This window comes from Idiotropiscis lumnitzeri, chromosome 10 (genome assembly GCF_059441095.1).
Source record: "Idiotropiscis lumnitzeri isolate Australia: NSW breed Sydney's pygmy pipehorse chromosome 10, RoL_Ilum_1.0, whole genome shotgun sequence".
Classification (NCBI taxonomy): Eukaryota; Metazoa; Chordata; class Actinopteri; order Syngnathiformes; family Syngnathidae; genus Idiotropiscis; species Idiotropiscis lumnitzeri.
The window spans coordinates 16,643,509-16,665,887 of record NC_142400.1 but is presented as its reverse complement, the minus strand read 5'-3'; the positions used below and the strand labels follow the sequence as shown (position 1 = coordinate 16,665,887).

Genomic DNA, 22,379 nt, shown 5'->3' with positions numbered 1-22,379 from the left:
CGGACTACACACCGTTTTTCCCACGTTAAAGGTGACGTCTCTTGAAAGACGTTTACACAGCTGACATGTTACGTCATTGCAACGCAATTCAATACAACTATATTTATAGAGATTGTTGACCACTAACTACAAAACACAATTCCAGTGAAGTTGGAATGTTGGATAAAACGTAAATAAATTAAATAAAACGTAAATGAATACACTACAGCTCAGGTGTCAAACCCAAGACCTCGGGGCCAGATCTGGCCCGTGACCTCATTTTATGTGGCCCGTGAAGGGCAAATCATGCGTCAACTTCCTCTTTCTGTCACATTTTCTTGACTTTTAACAACATTGAGATATGAAGTATTGCCATTTATTTGTTACCAAACCTCCCCTTTTAAAATGAATTGAAGAATTTTTGTGCAAACGATTATATACTGGCTTCTGATTTCAAAACTGGCTTTCCATCAATTATGTTGTATGTATGTGATAACGTAACGTGATCATACAATTTTATGAGTTCTCAGTCATAACGGCCCTCTGTGGGTGACCAGAACTACGATGTGGCCCATCCACAAAACGTTTGACCAGCCTGCACTACAGTGAAAAGACATTTAATGTTCAAACTAATAAAATTTTTGTTTTTCTTTCAAATAGTCACTCATTTTTAATTTAATGGCCGAAACATGTTCCAAAAAAAAAAAGCTGGGACAGAGGCGTGTTTATTAATGTTACATCACTTTTTCTTTTGACAACACTCAATACGTGTTTGGCAACTGGGGATACTAATTGCTTTTTTTTTTTAATTATTACTAAATGTTTGTAGTGGGTTGGAGTTAAGGTTAATCTTTTCCCATTGTTGTTTTATGTACAACTTCAATTGCTCAACAGTCTGGAATCTCTGTTGTTATATTTTGTGCTTCATAAAGCACCACAAATTTTCAATGGGAGACTGGTCTGGACTGCTGCCTGGCGAGTCAACTACTCGCACTATTACTACAAAGCCACACTGTTTCATCTTATGTAGATTGTGACATGGCATTGTCTTGCCTTAATAAGCAAAGCCATTCCTTAAAATGATGTTTTGCTTGGATGGCTGCACATGTTGCTCCAAAACCAGAATGTACCATTCAGCATTAATGGTGTCTTCACAGACGTGCACGCTACTTATGCCATTGGCAGTAACGCACTCCTATACTAGGGCTGAACGATGTTTCATTTTTGGATTGAAATCGTTATCTTTGAGAATACGAATTTTTGATCATCAAAATGCGTTTGATGATCAGAAGTGACTTGTTACTCGTCGACAAGTCACGTTAACCAAGCTGGTGATAAAAGTGTTGTGTCCACGTCACACACGCATCCTTCCTCCCCGAGTCCCATTTTCCTTGCTGTTCGTGAACTCTAGGTGCTTTGCTAACTTGCTTCGCACGGGCAGCCATGAGCGATGCAGATCCTTTCCTCTAAGTAACTAATCCCTACCTCTGTGGTGACAAATAAGATTGACTTCTATCATTTATCGGTGTTATCGCTGAAGACTGATGAGTACTTCAGTATGCAACATTAACACAGACTGAGAAGAGATAACGTGAAGATGTAGACATTAAAGCAAATTAATATTATAATTAATAAGTATGTCAAGATCAAATTTGACAGCAAATACATTGTGGGAACACACTCGAAAACCAGACATGAATCAGTTACAGCTCTGTGTCAGTGGCAAGGACAAGCTGATAAGGTCAACCGTATATTAAATATTTATAATATTAGCAGTTTTATTTGCACAATGTTGCACCACAGAGTACTAAGATATGAGATCTACCCAATAGGTCTCAAAATGACTCTTTCTTTTAAAAAAAATCTACATAGAGTCTATATATTTGTATTTGTTAAATTGATTTTAATTACATAAAAGAATAAGCAGACATGTTAAAATAAAAATGCAAAATTTTACATTTAAATAACCCATCCAAAAATACTTCCATTCCGATTTATACACTTTTTCACTTACCATCACTGTGAAGGGATTCAGTTAATACCATGACATGAATCTCACATCATATCGCTAAGCCCTCAGTCTCTGTTTGAATCAGATAAGTATCTCGTAAAAATATGGAGAGGCATTATTTATATATAATCTTACATTTACGTACAAATAATATGAACATTATTAAAGAAATATTAATACATTTTTGCTTCAAAATGTATTTTTACATTCACATTTACACACAATTGCACATTTATACATTTATGACAGCAAGCAGGCCTTGCGTATTGAATCATTGAAAAAAAAAATGACTGCCTCCCTCACACAGCCTCTTCAGTGTCCGTCCATGATAAGAGAATAGCTTTTAAGGTTGTGATTGTATGATGTACGGCAGGACAAAATTAAAAAAAAAAAATCACTATTTTTTTTTCTTAACGATATGATATCGATATTACTATGGGTTCAGCGAAAACTAAGCTTAAAAAAAAATAAAGAAAAAGATCAAACCCAAAACAAGGTTTTAACTACAGATTTCTTTTTTAATTAAAACTAAACGTCATCCACATTAACAAAGATGGCAATAAATAACAAAAATAATTAAATTCACATTGAGCAACAATTGTGTGTACTGCAAAACAAAAATTTTTATGGTGCGTGATCTTTTTATTATGTTAACTGCATCAATGCGTGTGTTATTCTATATCAATTTTTAGTGCTTTCGTGCTAAGGTCGGCCACACAGGGCACAATACCTCCTAACGTGACTCAAAAAAAAAAATGGCCACTCACCTCCGCATATTGGGTGATGTAATGTGTGAGCACCCAACAATGTGAACTGTGCCAGCGCGGATCACATTTCAAGGCTCCTTATACAATATGTTGCATTGCATCACTTTTTTTAATCCACAAAACATAGTGGAATAGGATGTGGGCGATAATCATGAGGACAGTGTGGCTATATTCAAAGCAAAGACTGGCTTCCATTCAATTGAATGCACTGGCAAGGTGCAGACTGCTCATACAGTTTTACCAAAAGCTTTGCTATTTTATCCTATGTTACATGTGAAATTATAAATATAGTCAAGTATTGTTTTGTGGGCAAACTTTTTGACAAATTTGAAAGGGAAAATTTGGATAGTGTTTGGGCCAAATATTCTACACCTTATAGTGCAAATAAATGTACAACCCAATTTACTTACAGTGTGCACTGAGGACTGTACCTTACAAATGTGCAGAATAGCTCTCATCCAAGTAGGATGCTTGAGTCAATGAATATGCCAGATGCAGTGTGCCGTTTGCGCTGTGTTTGGCACAATACTTGGAGGAGAAAATGTAAATAGATGAAAAGGACACACAAAGTGATCGATCAAACCCGGAGATTGCATCTGTTTTTAATAAGTTCCAATTGAAGGCGCAACGTTAAAGAAATCATTTCCGCATTTATGGAAAAAAAGGTTAATGATTTCACTTTCAACATTCAAAACATATTGTTTCCCAACAAAACAAACAATCTCGAACATTTCTGTTCTCCTCATTTTCTGTTCCGCTGCTGTGCAGAAATGCAGACTTAATTTTCCACATGCATTTTGTTATAATACAGTCGAAAAAACTCACCAATTGGGAACTGTGTAGTTGGTCTCCCTTTTTGTGAGTACATCAAAGTCTGGAGTTAGTTTGTTGTTTTTAACATGCTGCTCAGGGATTTGTTCTTTCACTTTATCCTGAATTCTTTTCAGCAGTCCGAATTTATTTCCAGTTAAATTTGACGATCTATCCGTAGTGAGACTGGCAGGTTTACTCCAAGGTACCTTCATTCTCTCGATGACAGCGAGCACCTGTTCATCCAAGTTTTTACAGACATCAAAAACAGGCTGGATAGGTGAGCTCAAGGACTGGACTTGAGCATCCCTGCCTTCGACAATGATGCTGTTTTTTTTATTTATTTTTATTTTTTTGTAGTGCAGTGCCAACGTGAGCGTCGAAGGTCATGGGCATTGAATGTCGCTTTTCAGTCTTGCCGCTTCCATGGAGAGATTTCTCGAGATTATCTCAATCTTTTCATGATATCATTGACTGTAGATAAGGAAATCCCCAAATTCCTTGCACATGTACTTTCATAGATTTGGGCACACAGTTGTTTCATTTGTTGCCTCTGTCCCAGCTCGTTTTCAAATTTGCTGCAGGCAACAAATTCAAAATGAGTGAAGTAAATAAATAAATAAAATTAAGCATCATCAGTTTTACCATTCAATATATATATAATTGAATATAGGTTGAAAATGATTTGCAAATCATGGTATTCTGTTTTTACATTTTACATAACATCCCAATTTAATTTGGAATTGTGGTTTGTAATATCGGCGGCATCCTTGTCGCTAAAATAAGGTTACGTTGATGTGATCATACTCACATCATTGCCATTGGCACATTATTCCTCTTCCAATGTTTGTTCTTTGGGTGTTCTGCTATTTGCATTGTTGGATTGCCTCAACAGCATGCAAGAAGGACCTTGTAAGAAGAAAGATTTGACATTGAGGTGATCTTGAATTGCGCAGACTCTGTTCAGAGGCACTTGCCTGAGGAAGAGGCTCTTGAGGAAACATTAGCCAATAACCAACTGGAGAAGGGCCTAAGGCGGGAATAACAACAAAACTCCCAAATAAACAAACCAACAGCCTCACATGAGTGAAAACACACATAACCGCTACTGCTACCATGGTCTTATATTAACCTTCATAAGCTTTGTTTACAGCACCAGCCGTTGTGAAATGCGCTAAATAAATAAAGTTGTATACTATAACCATAAACACATATTTTGCTGCTAGGGATCCCTCTCTTGCTACAATGTCTTGCACGGAATACATTAAAAGGCGCACAGAGTGTGAGTCTTTTGAGAGTCTAATTTGCTGAATAAAATTGGTAATCAATTTCATTAAAAATGATTGAGATTAAAATAAATCCTCATATTTTTCCGAGTGTGCAAACCCTTTTACAAACAGTTTCAGTCAGTAATTTCCCGACAGTGAGACAAACCAATTGACATGTTACAATGGTTGCACTTCTTGCTCTGTTTGTCACTTAACTGAGGCATTTAGAGCATTTTAAATCAGCTGGCACTGTGTGCAGCCTGGGAGTCGTATCCCCAAGGCCTTTTCACATCAGGGCATTTCTCCATGCTCATGGCATCTTTTTATTTTTCTTCACTAATGTGCAACCTCCAAGGTCGCACATAACTTTCAAGCTCAAGTCATTGTGCCGCATGACATAAGATCCAAGCAAAATCTTTCAGTTTAACAGAATGCGGCTCTTTTGACCCATTTTGCATAAAATGGGACCAGGCAGAATACCGGGTGTTAATAGAAGAAGAACTTGATCCCAGAAGACGTGAAAGTGAGTCAGGGGGACTCTCGCAAATGCGTGTTGTCATGAATTATCAAAGTTAAGTCACAGTTTTTTGAGATGTGTCAGCTTTAGAGTGGTTAATATCTTTTCACATTGTGTGTCAAAATTATCCACCATTTATACCCTGTAATGAATGTTTATTTCCATTAGAAAATAATCTGTTGGAATTTGTTTTCAAAATCGAAACAAATCAGAAGCTGACCTCTATCCTTTCACTGGTGGTGTTGTGGTACAGTCGCATGACTTGTGTGCGGCACCGTGGGATCGGTTCCCGCTCAGTGATGGTGTCTGTGTGTGACCTGCGACTGGCTGGCGACCAGTACAGGCTATATTGACCTTTTGCCCAAAGTCAGCTGGGATAGGCTCCAGCACCCTCCCGTGACCCTGCACAGGATAATCATTGTCGATGATGACATGACCTCTATTTGCGTTTGACCTGAGAGATTCCAGTGCGTATTTTTCCTCTTGTGCAATCAGTGGGCTCTCTGACTGAACATAAGTTAAGATGTCACTCTCAAAAGGTCTTTCTTAAACGCACACCTGGTGCACAGGGTGCTTTGCTGTTAGCTGGCACAATTACAGGGATCCAGGCTGACATTTCTTTTCCTGGAAGCACAGTCACCCTTTACCTAATTTCTGAAGCGCAAAGAGAACATCTAGGATTGCATACTGTCTACTGACTCATCACTAGACAGAATTTCATGCTGTTTTCCTCACAAAAGGACTCTGGCGCATAAGTCTTATCGGAAAGAAGGTTCTGCACTGGCAGTCGTCTTTGCCATTGTCCATCGTTTCCAAGAATTTTGTGTCACCTATAAATTTGCATCATAACTCTAAGAACTACCTCCCCACACCTTAGCCAGTTGCAGGACAAGGTAATCCAATTTCCGATTTGAATTGAATTGATCAATAACACTGATGTGGCCCTTTAAACACAAACTTTACTACATTTCAATAAAACATTTCAAATGCTTAACAGTGCAACCAAATTATTCCGTCTGGAATATTAATGAATGAAATTTTTTTGACAAATTAAAATAAGACTGGTAACAACATGACAATTTATATTGTAAACTATCATCCTTGCACTGAAAACATGGGCATGGTTTTAGAGCAATAGAGTGACTCCTTTTTTACAGGCTTCCTTGTTTAATTAAACGTGAAATAATTCTGCTAATGTTGTCTGTTTCTAAGCAGGAGTTTTCACTAAAATGAGATTTGATGCCATGTGTCTCGTGCTGCACGCTTTGATATGAACAGCCTCTCAACATACTTTGCAGTGGATCGTTTGTTGCTCACTGGCTGAAGTTTCCAGCCGATTCCAAATGACTGACAAAATGGTACAGCTTTAGTAAATAAACTCCTCTTTGTGTCAGTTTTAAGAGTGGCAAACCAGGTCTGAAATATTTAATAATATTAATATAAAAAATGGCAACTTTATAGTTCGCCCAAGTGCGAGTGGTGGATGAAAAATTAGCTCGCGCTGTCTCGAATTTTAGGTGTAATTTAAGGGCATGTATTGAATATAAAGGGGGTTGCAGTTCATGCAGCGTTATCAGACTCTGGAGCTCACTAGCGGCCAGGTTAATTGTTCTTAATCTAATTAAGACAAAGATGATTCAGATGCACGCTCTGCTGCTCCTAAAATTCACGGGTGGCATTCCGGTTCATTAGCAATGCCTGTGCACAAGTCTCTAACAGAAGGGTTGATCATTATCTTGTTTATGTAGACTTCTGCCCCACTGGTAGAAAGAATGAGACAACCTCGACATTGAGTCGCTTTGGTTAGAGAGTGGAAACAGAGAGTGCGGGAGACTCGGCCAAGACACATTTGCAATTTTTTTGTGCGCGCAAAACTTGCTTTTGATGGGGTATTTCACATTACGTAAATGCCACACACATTTTTGCATGTGGTATGCGTCATTTCTGCATCTGATGTGCCTTGCCATTTGGTCTCGCCTGTCCAAAGGACATTCTCCTAGAAGCGTAGTGACTTGTCATCATGCAGTTTGGCAATTTTGTCCATGATTTATTTTCAACAGTGCTGTCTGTCCTCCATGGTCGTCTCCCATGAAGTTCACTTTGGCTCTAACATCGACAAATGGTACGATCTGACACTGATGTACGTTGATCTTGGAGTTCACCTTTAATATCTTTGGTGGTTCTGGGCTTTTTTTGTTACCATTCATATTAGCCCTCTCTTCAATTTGTCCTCAGTTTTCCTTCTGTGGCCACGTCCATGAAGGTTTGCTACATTCCCGTGGCGCTTAAATTTAGGCCTATTATGTACAACTGTCACGGTAACATTAAGCTGCTTGTGGATGGCCGGGTGGCCTTTACCTTTGAACATGGTTGTCTATAATTTTCTTTGTTATAGCCTGAGACAAAACTCTCATTAACTTTCTATGGTCCATGTTTAGTACATTTACGCAATATGTCACCAAACGGCGCAGTAACTACTTGTTATCCTTTAAATAGACCGACTGACTCCTTGAAAGTTTAAAGACACCTAATCTGCCCTGATTTCCGATGCCGCCATTGGAGTGATTCGAGTCTTAGTCTTATCAGCCTTGTATTAATGCACTTCATTGGTTGGATTTGTATATATATGCTCTCTTTATTCTAACTGTAGAGGACTGAGTTCTACAGTATAGGTTTTCCGTGCATGCGAGAATACCCTCGGGAGAAGCAGACTTAAACCACAATTCCTTAACAGGATCTTGTGCTTCTCGCTCAATAAGAAAATCTGATAATGCAGGGTTGTGTTTCCCATAGCTGAGCTCATCACTTCTGCTATTTATTGGAGATGCAACCTGAGAGGTTCGTGTTGCTGCCGAGACTCTGTGTTGCCAGTGTTCCACAAGGAAGCACTATGAGATGAAGGTGCAATTTTGTACCAGAAAGGTGTACAGTATAAAAAATCAGTCAAATTTCTCCTGAGGCAACATGTTTATTTGCAGAATTGTGCTTCAGTTCCAGCAAAAAATGCACTAACTGTTGAGGACACTGCAACCAAATGTACCTTATATACAGATCCATTTTATTTTAGTAGCTCAGTTAAAAAAAATGTTAATCTCATATTCCATTGCTCCTTTGCACACATTGGAACATATTTCAATTTCAAACTTTTGACAGGTATTTCATAAAATTAGAATATTACAAAAGCGTTCAATGTTGTAAACTACTGGTGTCAAACTCCTCTAATTAACTCCAAACTGCATGAGTGTTTAAATGGTCCCCAAGTATGCCTGAGTAGACTTCACAATCATGAGGAGTACTGCTGCTGGCAGGACATAATAGGTTATGGCTTAAAAATATGGCTCTTTCCACATTTACCTCTGTTACCTGTGTTTGCAAGCGTCTTATTATGATAAAACACAAAAGCGGCTTGGATGATGGATGGCTGGACAAAAGATAATCAGTTTGCTTTCATGAAGCATAACATACTTCGGATAAATTCTTCTGAGAGGCTGAAATCAGACGATCTGGACAATTTTAAGTAAAAGAATGTCTAAACAATAACTCCATTATAAAAAAATAGTTAATAGTTTAATTACTAACTTGATGATTGATTAGTTGTCGATTATTCATTAATTGTGACAGCTGTAGTCTAGAGCCGAGGTATCAAACTAATTTTAGCTCAGTGGTCACATGGAGGAAAATCTATTACCGAGTGGGCCAGACCAGTAAAATCATGATCTATAACATAAAACAATTGTTGTCAAAATTACGCGGATTAGTGCTATCTTCGTGCTGTCCTGGTGTTTCCAGTAGTTGACTGTGTCATATTTAACACGTTTATGAGCGACTGGTTAGCATGACGGCCTCACAGTGCAGAGGTCGTGGGTTCGATCCCAGCTCCGGCCTTCCTGTGTGGAGTTTGCATGTTCTCCCCGTGCCTGTGTGGGTTTCCTCCGGGTACTCCGGTTACCTCCCACATTCACAAAACATGCATGGTATGATTGTGAGCGCGGATGGTTGTTCGTCTCTGTGTGCCCTGCGATTGGCTGGCGACCAACTCAGGGTGTACCCCGCCTACTGCCCGAAAATGGCTAGGATAGGTTCCAGCACCCCGCAACCCTTGTGAGGAGAACCGGTACTGATAATGGATGAGTGGATGTGGTGCTATGTAGCTTGATTTGATAGCCACAAACTTTCACTGACCAATCGTATGCCACCAGGTGGCAGACTGAGCAACAATACAGGGACGTGAAAGTCATCCTACGTTACAAACCTATGGTGCAAAATTTAAAACCTAATACCTGTGAAAATTAGAAACGAGTTGGGTGAATGCAAAGAAAGAAATAATACTAATTTGGGAAAGAATAATCTAACTGACAAAACTGAGAATCACAGATTTTCAAGTTTTTCCGATATTTGCTGCTGTTTATGTCTCCTGTAGCTGGGTGGTCGGCCGGTGTCGTAAGTTTAGCAATGAAATTCGGCTGGCTACTACTGCTTTCTAAACATGCTTCAGTTTTGCTCCCAAGTTAGTAATCACAACCGACGTTGCAACGAATAAGCTACACTTCTTCCAATTATCTTTCTCTCAACTGATTATGAGAGGTAATTACCAGAGTGAAAGACGAAAAAGCCATGCTGATTGCTAAACTAACCTAATGTCATCGTGAAAGACTGGAATTAAGTGCTTGTGTGACTGAGTAGAATTTTCACAGAAGTCCGCTGGAACTGTGTTAAATTTGAGCATATCCAACTTTGAGCAGCGAAATAGAAGGCAATTTAATAAGTGCCTGCAGAGAAAATCGTATCAAATAATGCTACACACACAGCTAAACTGCAAATGTTACAGCGTCGCATACATCAACCAGGAGGCGTGGCCTAGAATATTAAAAGTATATTAATATTGACAATAAGCAAGATCTACACACTCAATTATGTGAGTTATATTACGTATTACTTTGTTTAATTAAATTATGTCAGTACCATTATTTTTTTATGCCTGTTTATTTACATTTGTGCAAAATTATGCTTCTGATTTCCTTTGATAATATTCAATAGCAGCACTACTGGAGGCATTTCATTTGGAACTTTTTGTATTCGAAACAAATGAAGTTTTGAATGGTATTCCAGTTTAGTGAAGTGCATCAGTCAGTCCATGCAGAGTTAGACTAGGAACACCCTCATGTCTCACTTGCTCGTGAGCCCAACCGCTCCACCCTTCAGCTGTAACGGAGGTCAGACTGCAATAACCATAACATTAAATGAATGAATGCATGTGACAGTAAGCTCGAGGCATACATTTTCTTTAGGGCGGTTGAGGGACGGCCAAACTCTACTAAGATTTTTTGCACAGGTTTTCCATAATACACGCATAGAGGGTAGAAAATATGTTCTCCATAAAGCTATGAACTTTAAATGTACAATTATTTCACTTTCAATGTTTGAACTTAAATGTGAAATGTGTGATGCGCAAGTCACAAGTAAGTCACAAGTTGTAACCTTTAGTCGATTTGTCTTGGGAAAATCAAGTCAAGTGAAGCTTTTTAAAGTGACAGGATATCTCAAGTCAATTCCGATAATAAGTCAAGTCTAGTCGCCTTGTGGGTCGCATTCTTTAGGTGGTAGAGTGGTCTCCCAAACCAGAGGTTGTGGATTAAATCCTGAGTCTCTGTGATCATGTCCAAGTCTCTTTGTGCACGATAATATAGCCCCAGTTGCTGCTGATGTTGCATCATCAGTAGGTGAATGAGAGGACATTGTTGAAGAGGTTTTAATAACATGGAGGTAGAAAAGCACAATAACTGAAAGCCCATTTGTCATTTTATAATTTTTGTTTGATCCAAAAGGAACTTGCGTAATTACCTTTCAAATATTTTTTTTACATTTACACATTTTCTTGTTTTGTACCAAAAAATAAATAATCGTTTAAATAATGGGGATTTCATTTATTACCTAAATAATCCTGATTAATATTTTTTTCCATAATCGAGCAGCCCAATCTTGTAGTTTTATATTGGTTAATGGAAATGTCTTTTACACTGCAAACAACTTCTTACCCCAAGGAACCTGGAGAAGTACACTGTAAGATTAGCAAAGGTCTTTAGACAGGCCAATCCTCCAATCATGACAGTACCACTCAAAACTCCAGTGGACTCAACTCCTGAGCTCTCCTGATCAGGTAGCTGTTTTAACAATCAAACTAAATAAAAAAACAAAAACATGATGAACAGTATTGTGCAAAAGTCTTGTTGCCACTACCTTTGAATTTTTATGACTTTTTCTTAATAGACGATGTGACTTATAAACAAAAAGAACTAATAGGACATTACACGAATTAATACATTTACCATTTTTGATTACATTGCATATTTTGGTGGTGGTGCATGATTATTATTTTTTTATAGCCATGTCAGCAGCCCGTATGATACCACTGACTGCTTTTACACAGAGTCAATAAACATTTTAAAACGCCATATAAACGCATGCAATAACCCAAATATACCATTATTTGGGTTTTAAAATTCCGAATATCATGACTCGGTCACTCCTTTTCGAACCCTACATGTCAATCGGAATACCGCGACTGCGTGGAAGACATATAAATCTTGTACATGCGGTGTTTGGCGTGCAACCCACCGGAAATACACGATTAGTTATAAACAAAAAATGGCGAAAGATAAAGTACGACTCCCCAGAAAGGAAGGAAGCGGATGAACAAGCGGCGCTTCTGTGTAATTGCGTCATGACTTTGCCCGTGCGTCGCCGTTTCAGTCGAGTTATTTAAATCTAGGGGGTAATTCGGTCCGCTCAATCCATGTCAACAAGTTATTCTGAATGAAATCGGAATTTTGACCTCAACCCAACTCAAACCTTTGACTGCGTGTAATCATAGTCACTGAACTGTCCAACCGCTGGAATCATATTGGCTCCCCTGTCTCTTTTTATGCGCTCAACTTTGTGGCATTCTAGTTTTTATGATCATTATGGCTAAAAAAAAAAAAACAATCGTAATAGTTGCCCAAGGCTTTGGTTGAACCAAAAACAATGGTGCCATGCTGTATTTGTTTGTCAGATCACATAGAGGCAAACAGCAGGTTATCCAATCAAAATTCTGTGCGCCGGCAACGAGGCAGTAGATGCTACGTAGTAGCAAGTTTACATGGAGACATGTTTGAAAATGAAAAATGATCTATTCCAATCAGCTGTATTTTTGTGCCACTACTTTCATCAGAAGAGCTGCTTTACAGCCGTGTGACATGCAGATCAATGTGAACATCACCGTCGTCTATTTAGCATAGTAGTTGCGATTGTTCTTACACCTTTATAAAAGCAACCACCTAATTAAAACCAAACTATATGTAATTGAACCCAAGCTCTCCATTCGCTGACCAGCTCTGCTTGGAAGCCGCCATTTTCAACATCACTACTCATTCACATCCTGACAGATAATGCGTAAAAATATACCACCTGTGTGAATTTGGCCTTGTCATTCTGATTGAGGTGTTTACGTGAATCATTTTCATTCGATTTTGGTTTTTCAGTTTAATTTTAATCGGAAAACAAGGCTTCATGAAATTCCGGCAACTGGTTGGCCTTTTTTTATGAACACAAACATAAAGCATAGAGATCTCGCCAACTTCCAGGTAAAGGTGACAAGGGTGCTGTTCGGCCGCAGCCGACAGCGTTTGGTGGACTCTAAAAACGCTGACCAGGAAAGGAGGTTTAGACAAGATGTTTATTGTGTCCGGCAGCAAGCAATTAATCCACACAGAACCTACTGCATGAATCTGCAGGGGAGCTAAATAGAGGCAGATCTCGTAACTTACACCCGAGACGAAAACAGACAACGAAAAGCGCTGGTGGGCGCAGCCGCACCAGGAAAGAAAAACGAACACTAAACTTAAAGCGCTTGCAAGGCAAGGAAAATACATAAACGAGAATGGCTTACCGCGAAAGGGAAAGCAAAGTCCAATGAGCGAAAATGCAAACAGAAAACGAGCCGGCGAATAGCTGAGGCTGAGGATCAAACGAACAAACAACACACGGAGCAAGAAGGGCAGAATCAAAACGTGAACCATGAGCATGAGTGTCGCAGGATAATAATCCGACGCCGGTTGCTTCCCGGCGGCGGCTTAAGTAGTCCCGTAATTAGTGGCGTGATCGGAATCAGCTGCGGGGCTCGTCCGCGCGTTTCTCCCAGCTGGTACGGCGCGCGCCGGGGGGAAACGCCCACTCGCTGAAAGCAGGTAAACAAAGCACGGATCGTAACAGTACCCCCCCCTTAACGGACGCCCCTTGGCGGACCACCTGGTTTTGAAGGGTGAGCGCGGTGATAGTCGTGGATGAGGTCGGGACACAGGACCCAGGAGCGGGGAACCCACTGACGATCCTCCGGGCCATATCCCTCCCAGTCGACCAGGTATTGGAAGCCCCTTCCCCTGCGCCTGGAGTCTAGGATCTCCCGAACCTTGTATGCTGGTGCCCCGTCGATGATCTCTGGAGGAGGTGGGGGGGCGGAGGGCGGAACCATGTCGCAGGTAGGTGCCGGCTTGATCAGTGAGACGTGGAAAACCGGGTGAATCCTCATGGTGGGGGGCAGCCTTAGTCGGACGGAGACGGGGTTAATGATGGCTTCTACTTCGAACGGGCCCACGTACCTTGGGCCCAGCTTCCGGGAAGATGCCGCCAAGTTGAGGTCCCGGGTGGACAGCCACACCTGGTCCCCGGGTTGGTAGTCGGGGGCCGGTCGCCGGCGGCGGTCCGCGATGCGCCGATTTCGTTCAGCTGTCCGGGAGAGGGCCGCCCTGGTCTCCTTCCATAGCCTGTGGGCCCGCTTAAGGTGGCGCTGGACCGAGGGGATTTCTTCCTTGCCGGCCTGGGTGGGGAACAGCGGTGGCTGGTACCCGTAGGTGGTCATGAAGGGCGACCGCCCGGTGGCTGACGAGACCAGGGTGTTGTGGGAGTACTCTACCCAGGGCAGGTGATCGACCCAGGTCGAGGGCTGGCTGTGGCAAACGCATCGGAGGGCTGCCTCAAGGTCCTGGTTAGCCCTCTCGGATTGACCGTTGGACTGTGGGTGATAGCCCGACGACAGGCTTGGCGTGGCCCCCAGTGACCGGCAAAACAGCTTCCAGACCCTGGAGACAAATTGTGGGCCGCGGTCAGACACCAGATCGTCCGGAACCCCGTGCAATCTCACCACGTGCTGGACGAGAAGGTTGGCCGTCTGCAGGGCGGAGGGAAGCTTGGGCAGGGCGACGAAGTGGGCTGCCTTGGAGAATCGGTCGACCACCGTCAGGATGACTGTCTTCCCTCTGGATGCGGGAAGACCTGTGACGAAATCCAGTGCAAGGTTGGACCAGGGGCGGGCAGGGACGGGCAAGGGGTGCAGTAGTCCCGCTGGTGGTTGGTGGGAGGACTTGTTGGCGGCGCAGGAGGGGCATGCTCGAATATAGTCTGTGACGTCGGCCTTCAGTGAAGGCCACCAGAAGCGTTGCCCGATTAGGCCCAGGGTGCGGCGAATGCCCGGGTGACAGGCCAGCTTGGACGCGTGACCCCAGGTGATCACTTCTCCTCGGAGCTGCGCTGGAACGTAGAGGCGGCCCGCGGGGCATCCGGCCGGGGCGCCGGTCTCCTCCTGTGCCTCTCGAATCTGCTGCTCGAATTTCCATTGTAGGGCCCCCACCAGACGATGAGCCGGGACCACGCTGGGCGGGCCCCCCTTCTCCTCTTCTTCCCCGGAGTCGTGGATACGGGACAGGGCGTCGGGCTTGGTGTTCCGAGAGCCGGGGCGGAAGGTGAGTGTGTAGTTGAATCTACTCAGCAGGAGTGACCAACGTGCTTGCCGGGGGTTGAGTCTTTTCATGGAGCTGATGAAGGACAGGTTCTTGTGGTCCGTGTAGACCATGAAGGGCTCCGGGGTACCCTCCAACCAGTGGCGCCACTCCTGAAGTGCCAGGACCACGGCCAGCAACTCCCGGTTTCCCACGTCATAGTTGGCTTCCGCTGGAGAGAGGCGGCGGGAGAAGAAGGCGCAGGGATGGAGCTTCTGGTCGACCGGGGAGCGCTGGGATAAGACGGCCCCCACCCCTGAGTCGGACGCGTCCACCTCTACAATAAAGGAGAGCTCAGGGTTAGGGTGGTGCAGAACCGGCGGATTGGTAAAAGCCCTCTTAAGGTTTGCGAACGCGGCCTCGGCCTGACTATCCCACGCGAAACGGATCTTGGTGGAGGTCAGGCGGGTTAGTGGCAGAGCCTGACGGCTATAGTCCCTGATAAAGCGCCGGTAAAAGTTTGCAAAGCCGAGAAAGCGCTGGAGCTGTTTACGCGTCGTTGGCGTCGGCCAATCCACTACCGCGCTCGTCTTGGCGGGATCAGCACGGAGCTGTCCGCCCTCTACAATGAACCCGAGAAATTGGACCGAGGGCTGGTGAAAGTCGCACTTTTCGGCCTTTACGTAGAGGCGGTTCTCGAGCAGGCGTTGTAGGACGGTTCGGACATGCTGCTGGTGCTCGTGAGCGGAGCGAGAGAAAATAAGAATGTCGTCGAGGTAGACAAAGCAGACAACATTAAGCAAATCTCTTAGGACATCGTTTATCAGCGCTTGAAAAACTGCGGGTGCGTTTGACAGACCGAAAGGCATGACCAAGTATTCGAAGTGGCCTAACGGGGACTTGAAAGCCGTCTTCCATTCATCCCCTTCCCGAATGCGGACCAAGTGATAAGCACTGCGGAGGTCTAATTTAGTGAAGATGGTCGCGGATTGCAGGGGGGCGAAGGCGGAGTCTAACAGAGGAAGCGGATAGCGGTTCTTGATCGTTATTTCATTTAAGCCCTTGTAGTCGACGCAGGGCCGGAGCGTCTTGTCTTTCTTTTCTACAAAGAATAAGCCGGCGCCCACCGGTGACTTGGAAGGCCTAATTAAACCCGCAGCCAAGCACTCAGTAATATACTCCTTCATGGCTGCCTGCTCGGGCTGGGAGACCTTGTAAAGGCGGGCCGACGGAAGGACCGCGTTTGGGATCAAGTCGATCGCGCAATCGTAGGGGCGGTGAGGCGGCAGGCACTTGGCGCGCTCCTTGCAAAAAACCGCGCTGAGGTTGTGGTAGATCTCGGGGACGTTTTCGAGGTTCGGTTTCTTAATGGGGTCGGGCCTAACCTTTAACCCCTCTTCGGCGGACCCCAAGCAGCGGGCATAGCAGAAGGTTCCCCAATTCAAGATCGACAATCGTTCCCAATCTATCACTGGATTGTGCGCCCTCAGCCAGGGAAGGCCAAGGACGAGCGGAGCGGATCTAGAGGGCATGACCAAAAACGACCGCCGTTCGACGTGGTTACCCGAGATCTTAAGCGACAACGGCTCCGTCAGTCGGCGGATGGCCGCCAGGACGCGACCGTTGAGGTCGTACAAGGGCTCGGCCCGCTCCAGTTCAGTCACTGCGCATCCGAGCTCGGCCACCAGGCCGGCATCGATAAAACAGTCGTCTGCTCCCGAGTCGATCAGCGCGCGCACGCGGACGGTTGAGTTCGCGCCCGAGATCTCCCCCTCGATCTCCATTCTCAACGCGACCCGGGAGTTACCGTCCCCCCGTCCTGGAGCCCCGACGCCGGGCGGCTCCTGTCCGGGACGGGTTACCGGGGGAAGGTCGGCCGCGCACTCATAGTGGGCGACGCTGTCGGATGACGAGTCACGGCGAGTAGCTCTCTTGGGGCATGAAGCCACGCGATGACCTTGGAGACCGCAGTAGAAGCACGCCCCCGTCCTCCGGCGACGCTCCCGCTCGAGTGGGACCAGGCGTCCCGCGCCCAGCTGCATCGGCTCCTCGGCGGCGGCTGGCTCAGGAACCCGGAAGGCGGCTGGGTCGGGCCAGCGCTGTTCGGCCACCCTCTCGCGGCGGCGCTCTCGGAGGCGGTTGTCCAGCCGGATCGCCAGGGAGATGAGCTCCTCCAGCGACGATGAGTCCTCTCGCACGGCCAGCTCGTCTTTGAGTACGGAGGTCAATCCCCGCCGGAAGATCGTCCGCAGGGCGCAGTCGTCGAAGCCGCTCTCCGCAGCCTTAATGCGGAAACCAATGGAGTACTCCGCGACCGATCGGGACCCCTGGGTGTAGTCCAATAGTCCGGCACCCGCCTCCTTTCCCCTGATCGGGTGGTGGAAAACCCGCTGGAACTCCTCCAGGAAGGCGGGAAGTGACGACCGAATTTCCGGACGAGCGACACTCACGGCCATGGCCCACGCACTCGCTTGGCCAGTCAGGAGGCTCATCATGAATGCAATCTTAGAGCTATCGTGGGCGTACGTGAGGGGTTGCTGGTCGAAAATCAACCGGCAGTGGTGGACAAACACGGCGCAAAGGCCGGGCTCGCCACCATAGCGGCTGGGGTGGGGCAGGCTGGGTTCTCTAATCGGCAGTCCCGGTGGGGGCGCGCCGGACGCCGCGGCGCCCGGGACTGAGCCGGAGGCGAACGAGGGACCTAAATGAGCATCGTAAGTCTCTAGGCGTAGTGCCATGCGCTCGATGGCTTCGCGCAGGGCCGCGAGCTCATTGCCCTGTTGACCGACTAAGCGTCCTTGATTGGCCACAGCTGTCACGATCCGATCGCGGTCAGCAGAGTCCATGGTCGGATTATTCTGACAAGGGTGCTGTTCGGCCGCAGCCGACAGCGTTTGGTGGACTCTAAAAACGCTGACCAGGAAAGGAGGTTTAGACAAGATGTTTATTGTGTCCGGCAGCAAGCAATTAATCCACACAGAACCTACTGCATGAATCTGCAGGGGAGCTAAATAGAGGCAGATCTCGTAACTTACACCCGAGACGAAAACAGACAACGAAAAGCGCTGGTGGGCGCAGCCGCACCAGGAAAGAAAAACGAACACTAAACTTAAAGCGCTTGCAAGGCAAGGAAAATACATAAACGAGAATGGCTTACCGCGAAAGGGAAAGCAAAGTCCAATGAGCGAAAATGCAAACAGAAAACGAGCCGGCGAATAGCTGAGGCTGAGGATCAAACGAACAAACAACACACGGAGCAAGAAGGGCAGAATCAAAACGTGAACCATGAGCATGAGTGTCGCAGGATAATAATCCGACGCCGGTTGCTTCCCGGCGGCGGCTTAAGTAGTCCCGTAATTAGTGGCGTGATCGGAATCAGCTGCGGGGCTCGTCCGCGCGTTTCTCCCAGCTGGTACGGCGCGCGCCGGGGGGAAACGCCCACTCGCTGAAAGCAGGTAAACAAAGCACGGATCGTAACAAAAGGGTAACAATAAGCCCCCTTCAGACTTTCAGTCTCGGCCTCCTTTCCCATGGCTCACTGTCCTGTGTAAGGTATCAAACAAGTATAGCAGGATGAAGTTTCCCACTAGATTTGCCAGCTGTCTGACATAGTTTCGGAGGCATAACAGTGGGGAGGAAAGTCGCAACCAGGGTGTGAAGTGAGCACACAAGACTTACTGGCCTGGGGCTCTTTATTTTGAAAGCAGTTATTGCTGTTGAAGACGCTGTCGCCACACTTCTTATCTAAGTGGTTGAAGCCACAACAGCAAAGGCTCAGTCTAATAAATGTCAGCGCTATTGTTCAAATTTGCCAGGGAGGCTATGTGAAAGGACCTATAAAATCTTAAACGGAACATAAAGTCCACATATAAACAACATGGCTAACTTGTACACTGGTGCAAGGAGGATGAGAGTTGAGTGGGAATGCTTACGTTGTGAATCAAATCTCAAAAATTGAATCATTTCCTCTAAAGTAGAATAAGGTTCATTGAGAGCCACGTTACAGTTTGGTTTGTTATATTAGGAGGTATTTTTACTTCCCGGAGAACGACACGACATTAGACACACATGGTTTCAGAAGCGTAACAGAGTCAGCGTTATAAGTCTTCTTTTCAGACACAATTCCCCAAAGCCGGACATTGCTGTGTATATGTCGCCATTTGCACGGCTAATGTGGGCTTCCTGCAAACACATATCATAATTAGATGTATGGCAACGTCCTCAACAGCGCTTGGTGTGACCTATATAGTATAACAGCATCAATTGCTTTCAACCCACAAAGGTCACCATCATGCCTCGTTTTCAACTCTGATACGACCTCACAAGCTGGCAAATGTTCGCTCACTGTAAAGTGTCATAACCAAGACTCACTGCACATTCCATTTTGTGTTTAAAAATAAATGGATTGTTGTTTTGCTGATGTATTGGCAACCTGTTTTGGATGTGTGAACACAGACTTTCGATGATGGCATCTGTGAGTTTTTGTGCTGTCATGTCAATTGACCACGGATGCAGTTTGAATGTAGCTAAAGTTGAAAGAAAATGGACGTGTGTAATCCTGCGAGCAAAGCAACAAATGGAGATTAAAACTTGCTCTTTTCATGCTTGGTGGAGGAAATTACCATATAATTCATTCAAATATTAAATTATTTTATTACATTTTTCCACAAATAAGCGACACTTGTTAATAAGCTGTGCATGTTGCACATATGAGACAGAGTAAAAATAAAATTGCAAACCATCCTGTAGAAAATCAGCGCAAGTAGAAACAGTACCAACCAATGCATGCCATTAAATAATAAGTACAACATAAAGAAGCTGCAGATTTTAGGATAGTGGTCACAGTTATTCAATGTCGTCCTGCTCACTCAACCCACTGATGTCTTTGTTAAAGAGAAGCAGCATGGCTTCCTGTGACCCCTTGGCACAGACATTTTATTTTATTTTTTGTTTGTTTGTTTTTCATGTCAGTGTAAACAGTACAGTTCTGATGATGAGCCCTCTTTCGTATGTGGATACAAATCGATACACATCTGATGTTGCAACTGCAGTCTGGACCCTCAGGCAGCGCTCATCCGACCAAAACGTCATCAAAAGGCGACTAACGTCACAATTGTTTGACAAGATAGAGGGCATCAAAAGCAATTGTAGATAGAGGAGCAGAAAACAGTCACAGGTGAAAGGAAGAAGCTTTTTTTGGGGGGGGGGGTCGTTTTTGGCATAGTGAAGGGGTATACACTTGCTATTGCAGAGCTGAGTGCAGATGTAATGAACAGTTAACACTTGATCAGGAATGTGGCTACTGCTGTATGTCTCCTTTAAAACAAAATACACTGTGACTGAATCATTTTCTTGTAAGGTGAAATTCCGTATGAGGCAGGCAGGTTTGCCCCTTTCCTTCTAATAGCAAGTTTCCACTCAAAGTTCACACTAGATTTGTTTCTATGACAACAGAAGTACACGCTGTCAGAATATGAATTAAGATGAGTGTGCATTACTGCTAGCAGGCCTCAGTATTGGCATTGCATTTTGATTTTGTCAGAACCCTGCGGAAAAAAATCTCACAGAGGAAAGATTTACCTGGAATTACCAATGTGATTATTCTACATGGCGACAGTATCAATCAGAGAACTGGTGAAATCGAGCGCTTCGTGTTCTACCTTGGACATGAACATTCCAACCAGCATAATCCGCCCATGTGCGTGCACGCACATGCACTCACACCAGGGCTGTCCCCCTTTATCGAGTCCTATTCAAGTCCGAGTCACAATGGTCGGAATCTGCGAGTACTGCGAGTCCAAGTTGCAAGTCCAGATGAGATCAAGAATTAACTTTAAGACAGGAAAATACTATTTTAAAACCCCCAGAATGAAAGAAATTTCATTATGCCAAACAATCTTAGTTGGTATGGAACCTTTGCTTTATTGACTGTGCGTGCACATAAACAATGACAACAATTTCAAAAACAATGGTGCGTTGTTAATGGTGATCAACTTGGGGAGAGATGAGGATGAGATTGGGCGCTGAGCAGTTTGAGGTTGGAACAAAACAGCGCCAAACTCAGAGCTAATGAATGCACATAAAGGTTTCGCTGTGCCAAGTTTTGCTGTCCGCGATTCCCACCTACAGTAGATTCTTTGAATACATAATAAACAAGAAATACACAATGGTCATTTAGTTCAGCAAATGAAGATCACTGTTGCTTTTGTTTTTAAGGTGTTTGATTTGCCTATTTAACAAAGGTAATCAAAAATCTGAAATTATTCAGCAAAAATATATTTTAACAAAGTATACGCTTTGAGTAAAAATATTTTGCTAGTCCAATTGCCGAGTCCAAGACAAGTCAAAGTCAACAAAAAAAAACGTGTCGAGTCTGGTCTTGAGTAATCCAACCCTGGCACACGCAGACACTCAAACACACAAAGATATTCGAATCACAGGGGCTGCCTCAACTTGTGAGTCACCTGACTTTGCAGTTTTTTGAGACATGATCTGTCACACGGCCAATTTTTTTTTTTGTATTGCATTTCTGGCAAAAATGTGGGTGTGTTGCAGTGAACGTCACAGCAAGCAGCAACTATTAAGCAATTCTTTAAAAAAGAGGCCACGCTCTTTCCGCAAGCTGTTTATTGCCATTCTCAGTTAAAGTTTAAACATGAAATGAACTATAAATAGTCATGTATTTAACCAGACTCCATAATTTGTAAATGGGCTAATTGAATCGGCATCACTGCTGCAGCAGTTACAACCCTTTAAGCACAGGATACACAAATAATAAACAACGGCACTATAACAATACTCACAGGCATATATTTATGCTCTCCAAAAAGCGACTATTACTGTAGCTTACTTGGTTTTGTCAAAAAAAAAAAAAAACGCCTTAAATAACGACATAATTGCTTGATTGATTGGTTGTAGCATGTTTCAAATAATCAGACAAAGTCAGCATGGCCTTGCCATCCTTTTCTTTTTATGCATGCAGCCCTCGAAGAAAAAAGTTTGGGCAACCCTGACATGGCATGTTTACCATCGTTTGACAGGTGGTCTCCTCATTCAGCCTTACCATATATGTATTCTTGATGAGCAAACCAATGTCTCAGGTTTGCTTGCATATCCTTTCTGAAAAGCAAAAATATATACGTAAAAAAATGATGTGCTATTCAACGACCCAGACATTATGAATGTCATGTATAAGTGCTAAATGCTTGTTGTCATTAAGTACTTGATTGAGCATACTAAACGTTGTTCTGACCTGGCCTACTTTAAAGCATGAGA

The 22,379-nt window shown here is 44.1% G+C and overlaps 1 protein-coding gene across 6 annotated transcripts in view; it reads left to right on the top strand.

Annotated features, from left to right (window-relative positions):
* oxr1a (oxidation resistance 1a) overlaps positions 1-22,379 on the top strand; it is a 152,478-nt gene that overhangs the window by 75,855 nt on the left and 54,244 nt on the right. The gene's annotated exons all lie outside the window — the stretch shown is intronic.